The following is a 7,517-nucleotide window of genomic DNA, read 5'->3' as shown; positions in this document are numbered from 1 at the left end:
GGAAGGAAGGAAGGAAGGAAGGAAGAAAGGAAGGAAGGAAGGAAAGAAAGAAAGAGAAATTAAAGTACAGTGGCAAGGGCAAAGGTGTCACTGGTCAATGTCAGGAGGGCAGTGCCCAGTGGTGGTGGTGGCAATGGGGGCTTCCCCACTGGGGTGTGGCCGCATCTGACATTAGGAACATTCTTGCTGCTGTCTATTCTTGGCTTCCTGCCACATTCCTGAGCCTGATTCCGTAGCCTTTCCATGCAACCTTTGCGGGTTTTTTTTGTTTTTTTTTTTTAGACAGAGTCTCGCTCTGTCACCCAGGCTGGAGTGCAATGGCACGATCTCAGCTCACTGCAACCTCTGCCTACTGGGTTCAAGCAATTCTCCTGCCTCAGCCTCCCGAGTAGCTGGGATTACAGGCATGCACCACCATGCCCGGCTAAATTTTTTTTGTATTTTTAGTAGAGACGGAGTTTTACCATGTTGGCCAGGCTGGTCTCAAACTCCTGACCTCAGATGATCCACCCTCCCCAGCCTCCCAAGAGTGCTGGGATTATAGGCGTGAACCACCGCACTCGGTTCTTTTGCTTTTACTCAAAGTCCTTCAACACATTCCTCCTCTGTTTCTTGGATCCAGAGACGACGTCTGTGGTCTGCAAATAAGAGCCACCACAGCCAGAGGCTCTCCCTGCTGCATGGCAAGAGACCCTCAGGAATTCCCCTTCATGTAGCCCAAAAGGAGGTTTCATGTTCATGAAATGATTTGCATTTTCCTCGTGATGCAGATTGGATTAACAGATGGTGACTTTTGTCATCCTTAAGCAAAATAGACTGAAGTCTTCTGTTTTGAAGACGTAGGCTGCATTTTTGGGGGAACGAGGAAGGAAATCTATTTGATTTGTAAAACTCCCCTGCTGAATGTACTTCTCAGACTGGAAATAGATCAAGACTCCATCTTATAGGGGACTGGTGAGATGAACAATGGCAGATTCAATAATGCAACCGTGTCTGTATCTTTTTAAAAGGATGAGGAAGATCTGTTTACCTAAATGAAAAAGCTTTCTAGGAGGTAGTCCTAAGTGAAAAAGGCAAGATGCAAAATGATGCATGGGGATGCAATCTTACAGGTGAGAAAACACAAAAATAAGGATATTTATATGGCTTACCTATTTGTCCCCTCCAAATCTCATGTAGAAAATTGATCCTGGGCTGGGCACGGTGGCTCACGCCTGTCATCTCAGCACTTTGGGAGGCCAAGGTGGGTGGATCACCTGTGGTCAGGAGTTCGAGATCAGCCTGGCCAACATGGCGAAATCCCCTTTCTACTAAAAATACAAAAATTAGCCGGGTGTGGTGGCGAGCACCTGTAATCCCAGGTACTCAGGAGGCTGAGGCAAGAGAATCGCTTGAGCCTGGGACGCGGAGGTTGCAGTGAGCCGAGATTGCGCCACTGCACTGCAGCCTGGGCAACAGAGTGAGAATCTGTCTCAAGAAAAAATAAAATGTATTCAGAATGTTGGAGGCCTGTGGCCTTGTGGGAGGTGTTTGCATCATGGGGGCCCATCTTGCATGAAGAGCTTGGTGCTTTTCTCAGGGTAATGAGTGAATTCTTGCTCTATTCATTCCCATGAGAGCCGACTGTTAAAACGAGCCTGCCGGACAGGACAGCTCATGCCTGTAATCCCAGCACTTTGGGAAGCCAAAGCAGGAGGATTGCTTGAAGCCAATAGTTCAAGACCAGCCTGGGCAACATAGCAAGACCCTGTCGCTACCAAAAAATTTGGCATCTGACCTGTACAGTTTTTCTATTTTAGACATATTGGTTGGGCGCAGTGGCTCACGTCTGTAATCCTAGCACTTTGGGAGGCCAAGGTGGGCGGATCACCTGAGGTCGGGAGTTCGAGACCGGCCTGACCAACATGGAGAAACCCTATCTCTGCTAAAAATACAAAATTAGCAGGGCGTGGTGGCGCATGCCTGTAATCCCAGCTACTCAGGAGGCTGAAGCAGGAGAATCTCTTGAACCCGGGAGGCGGAGGTTGTGATGAGCCGAGATCGCGCCATTGCACTCCGGTCTGGGCGACAAGAGCAAAACTCCATCTCAAAAAAAATAAATAAATAAACATATTAATGTATTAGCTGTATAAAATTATATCAGACTGGGCATGGTGGCTCACACCTGTAATCTCAGCACTTTGGGAGACCAAGGCAGGGGATCACCTGAGGTCAGCAGTTTGAGACCAGCCTGGCCAACATGGTGAAACCCCATTTCTACTAAAAATACAATAAATTAGCCAGGCACGGTGGAGGCGCCTGTAATCCCAGCTACTTGGGAGGCTGAGGCAGGAGAATTGCTTGAACTGGGGAGGCAGAGGCTGCAGTGAGCTGAGATCATGCCATTGCATTGCAGCCTGAACAAAAAACGAAACTCAGTCTCAAAAAAAAAAAAAAATTATATCTATATTACACGATTCAATGCATTTAAAATTCTTAGAATAGGCTGGGCGTGGTGGCTCATGCCTGTAATCCCAGCACTTTGGGAGGCTGAGGCGGGTGGATCACTGGAGGTCAGGAGTTCAAGACCAGCCTGGCCAACATAGTGAAATCCCTTCTCTACTAAAAATACAAAATTTAGCCAGGCGTGGTGGTGGGCGCCTGTAATCCCAGCTACTTGGGAGGCAGAGGCACAAGAATTTCTTGAACCTGGGAGACAGAGGTTGCAGTGACCCTCAGCTGCTGCAGTCTAGCCTGGGCAACACAGTGAAACTCTGTCTCAAAAAAATAAAAGTAAAAGTAAAATTCTTAGAATAATGCCTTATATCAGTACGTATATATTCACACATTTATATGTGTGTGTGTGTGTGTGTGTGTATATATATATATATATACACATGCCGTGGATATTTCCAAAAAGACACAGAACACATCAATAAGAACAGAAGGGGAGGAATGCTGGGAAATGGGAAAACTGGGATGGATGAGAAGCTTACAGTCTGCCCGGAAATATATTACCAAGTCAAAACACATCACTGTTGATGTATTTCATTACAGGGTCTCACCCTGTTGCCAGGCTAGAGTGCCGTGGTATGATCACGGCTCATTGCAGCCTTGACCTCCTAAGTCCAAGAGATCCTCCTACCTTAGCCTCCTGAGTAGCTGGGACCACAGCTGTCTCCCCTGGCTAGGGTTTTATTTATTTATTTACTTACTTACTTATTTTTTAGAGACAGAGTCTCGCTCTGTCACCCAGACCAGAGTGCAGTGGCACAATCTCGGCTCACTACAACCTCCGCCTCCCAGGTTCAAGCGATTCTCCTGCCTCAGCCTCCTGAGAAGCTTGGACTACAGGCGCACGCCGCCACGCCCAGCTAATTTTGTTTGTATTTTTAGCAGAAACGGGGTTTCACTATGTTGGCCAGGCTGGTCTCGAACTCCTGACCTTGTGATCTGCCCGCCTTGGCCTCCTAAAGTGCTGGGATTACAGGCATGAGCCACCATGCCTGGCGGGCTTTATTTATTTATTTTTATTTTTTTGAGACAGAGTCTCGCACTGTCGCCCAGGCTGGAGTGCAGTGGCGTGATCTCGGCTCACTGCAACCTCCGCCTCCCAGGCCCAGACCATTCTCTTTGCCTTAGCCTCCCAAGTAGCTGGGATTACAGATGCCTGCCACCACGCTAATTTTTTTTTTTTTTTTTTTTTTTTGTATTTTTAGTAGAGACAGGGTTTCGCTATGTTGGCCAGGCTGGTCTTGGACTACTGACCTTGTGATCCGCCCGCCTCAGCCTCCCAAAGTGCTGGAATTACAGGCGCAAGCCACCGTGCCTAGCCGGGTTTTATTTTTTTATATTTTATTTTATACATTGTAGAGACAGGGGTCTCCCTATGTTGTTCAAGCTGGTCTCGAACGCCTGGCCTCAAGTGATCCTCCTGCCTCGACCTCTCAAAGCTCTGGTATTATAGGTGTGAGCTACTGCACCTGGCCTGTGTAATTTTCTTATTTTAGACATATTAATATATTAGCAATATAAAATTATATTTATATTACATGACTCAATGCACGTGAAATACTTAAAACAATGTCTTATATCAGCACACAGATATATTTATATGTATATACACACATACATTTATATGTGCATATATATATATATCTGTGTGTGTGTATATATGCAATGGATATTTCCAGAAAGATACAGAAGAAATCAGTAAAAACAGAAAGGGAGGAACACTGGGCAACTGGAAAACAGGGGTGGCTGAGGAGGCTTGCGTCTACCCTGAAATATATTACCAAGTCAAAACACATCACTATGTATGTATGTATTTAAATGAGGTATTTATACTCTTTCGGGCAAGGAGCCCAGTGATAACAAATGGCTGTAGATGCTTTTCTCTGTCAAGCTTCGAGGAGGAGATGAGATGGAACCCAGCCCTGGGCCAAGGTCTCCAGCCCCATTTCACAGATGTAAATAGCAGGCATCCCCCACACGGTCTGAACACTTGGAGGCCAAGATTGATTTCTCCCAGGGCCCACCATCCTAAAGCATGGGATTGATTTTGTGCCTCTTGCTGGGAAGCAAAATTCTGGGAGCCACGGTGGGATCCTCCCTCCCTCCCTGCAGGAGACTGGGGCCCTTCCAGGCAGCGACTTAGACCAGTCAACAACGTCTGCCTTAGGCCAGGCACGGTGGCTCATACCTGTAATCGCAACACTTTGGGAGGCTGTGGCGGGCAGATCATCTGAGGTCAGGAGTTCAAAACCATCCTGGCCGACATGGTGAAACCCCGTCTCTACTAAAAATACAAAAATTAGCTGGGCGTGGTGGTGCGTGCCCGTAGTCCCAGCTACTCCGGAGGCCAAGGCAGGAGAATCCCTTGAACCTGGGAGACAGAGGTTGCAGGTCTGATATTGCACCACTGTATCCAGCCTGGGCAACGGAGTGAGACCCTGTCTCAAAAAGAAAAAAAACAAAAACAAAAAAACAAAAACAAAAAAAAACAACCTCTGCCTGCCCTTGGGGCCTAGCATGGGCCCCTGCACACAGGAGGCTTCTATAAAAATAGATCATTTCAGGTAATCTAGGGCAGAACCCAGGCTTTTACCACTTGTGGTTTCTCTTTCTAAATGTGTAGTTAAAAGCTGCAGGCCAGACCTGGTGCATGGTGGCTCATGCCTGGAATCCCAACACTTTGGGAGGCTGAGGTGGGAGAATCACTTAAGGTCAGGAGTTTGAGACCAGCTTTGCCAATATAGCAAGACCCTGCCTCTAAAAAAAAAAAAAAAAAAAAAAAAAAAAAAAAAAAAAAAAAAAAAAATTTTTTTTCAATTAGCCAGGCAAGGTGGTTGTGCCTGTAGTCCCAGCTACTCAGGAGGCTGAGGCAGGAGGATCACTTGAGCCCAGGAGTGTGAGGCTGCAGTGAGCTGTGACTGCACCACTGCACTCCAGCCTGGGCAAATTGAGCAAGATCCCCATCTTTAAAAAAAAAAAAAAAAAGACCAGGCGCAGTGGCTGATGCCTGTAATCCCATTACTTTGGGAGGCCAAGGTGGGTGGATCACCTGAGGTCGGGAGTTCGAGACCAGCCTGACCAACATGGAGAAACCCCATCTCTACTAAAAATACAGAATTAGCTGGGCGTGGTGGTGCATGCCTGTAATCCCAGCTACTCAGGAGGGTGAGGCAGGAGAATCCCTTGAACCCAGGAGGCAGAGGTTGCAGTGAGCTGAGATCGCGCCATTGCACCCCAGCCTGGGCAACAAGAGCGAAACTCCATCACAAAAAACAAAAAAGAAGAAGAAGAAGAAAAAGAAGAAGAAGAAACCAAAACATATACACAAACAAAATAACAGGTGCAGGCCAGTTAAACAAAAACAACTCAAGAGCTGTTCCCTGCAGGGGCGCATGCATGTGAGGGTGCCCCCTAGAGGACTGAGGGTAGAATGCATTCATCCTAAATGGATGTAAGAGGGTCATTTTTCTTCATCCAAAGCAAATTCCCTACTGTATGTTATGCCCAGGGCACATGGCCAGTGAACAAAACATGCAAACATTATTGCTGCTGCTCTGTTCACACATGCAAGAGAGACAATGAGTCAGCAAACACGCACATAAGTTGTTTTTGTATAGCAAAATGTACCAGAACATAAAACGATATAGGGGACTGGTGGCCAGGCGTGGTGGCTAATGCCTGTCATCCCAGCACTGTGGGAGGCTGAGGCAGGTGGATCACCTGAGGTCAGGAGTTGAGACCAGCCTGGACGACATGGCGAAACCCCGTGTCTACTAAAAAATACAAAAGTCCCAGCTACTCAGGAGGCTGAGGCAGGGGAATTGCTTAAACCTGGGAGGCGGAGTTTGCAGTGAGCCAAGATCGCCCTACTGTACTACAGCCTGGGTGACAGGTAGAAAATTAATTTCATGATAACAATAATAATAATAATAGTAATAAGGCTGGGCACGGTGGCTCACGCCTGTAATCCCAGCACTTTGGGAGGCCGAGGTGGGCAGATAACGAGGTCAGGAGTTCGAGACCAGTCTGACTAACATGGTGAAGCCCCGTCTCTACTAAAACTACAAAAATTAGTCGGGCATAGTGGTGCCTGCCTGTAATCCCAGCTACTCAGGAGGCTGAAGCAGGAGAATGGCATGAACCTGGGAGGCGGAGGTTGCAGTGAGCTGAGATCATGCCACTGCACTCCAGCCTGGGCGAATAATAATAATTATTATTATTATTTAATTATAATTATTATAATAATAATCTCAAATAATAATATAATAATAATGGCTCAAGCTAATAAAAGAAGGTCTGTCAATGTACCTGTATCACCTTCTCTGGTGCATTATTAAAAAAAAATAGATATAGGGGACTGGGGTGAGCTACTTTAGATGGAGCGGTCAGGGAAAGGCCTTTTGAGGGGAGGACTCTGAGCTACTGGCTGAAGGATAAGACAGAACCACCACCCAAAGCATCTAAGAAAGGCTGCCGGTCCAGACACAGGCGCCTTGAGTGGTACACAATACGTGTGCTCATCCGAAAGCAATGAGGCTATTGCCGCTGAATTCAGAGTGATTGAGGAAGTGCGGTAGGAAATGAGGCAGATAATGTGGTATTGTCACAACCATGGAAATGCAGGCTGATGACACAGAATACTACAGATTTCAGAACCAGATGCGCTCGATCTGTGCACAAAGTCACATTGCTTTTTTCCAGTCGAGAACAGACATTTTTGTGGAGCTGTGTTCGGTCCACGACCCCGACCTTATGCCATACCCCAAATACATTTCTAGATGGTTCACGTGTCTAACTGTGAAAGATGAAACTATAAATATTCAAGAGCAAGGCATTGGGAAACATCTGTGGGATACCAGGATTGGCAAGGATTTCTTTTTTTCTTTTCTTTTCTTTTTCTTTTTTTTTTTTTTTTTGAGACAGTGTCTCACTCTGTTGCCCAGGCTGTAGTGCAGTGGCATGATCTCAGCTCACTGCCAGCCTCTGCTTCCTGGGTGCAAGCGATTCTCCTGCCTCAGCCTCCC

The sequence above is a fragment of the Piliocolobus tephrosceles genome, chromosome 21, assembly GCF_002776525.5.
Source record: "Piliocolobus tephrosceles isolate RC106 chromosome 21, ASM277652v3, whole genome shotgun sequence".
In the NCBI taxonomy this organism is placed as follows: domain Eukaryota; kingdom Metazoa; phylum Chordata; class Mammalia; order Primates; family Cercopithecidae; genus Piliocolobus; species Piliocolobus tephrosceles.
This window is presented reverse-complemented; position numbering follows the sequence as displayed.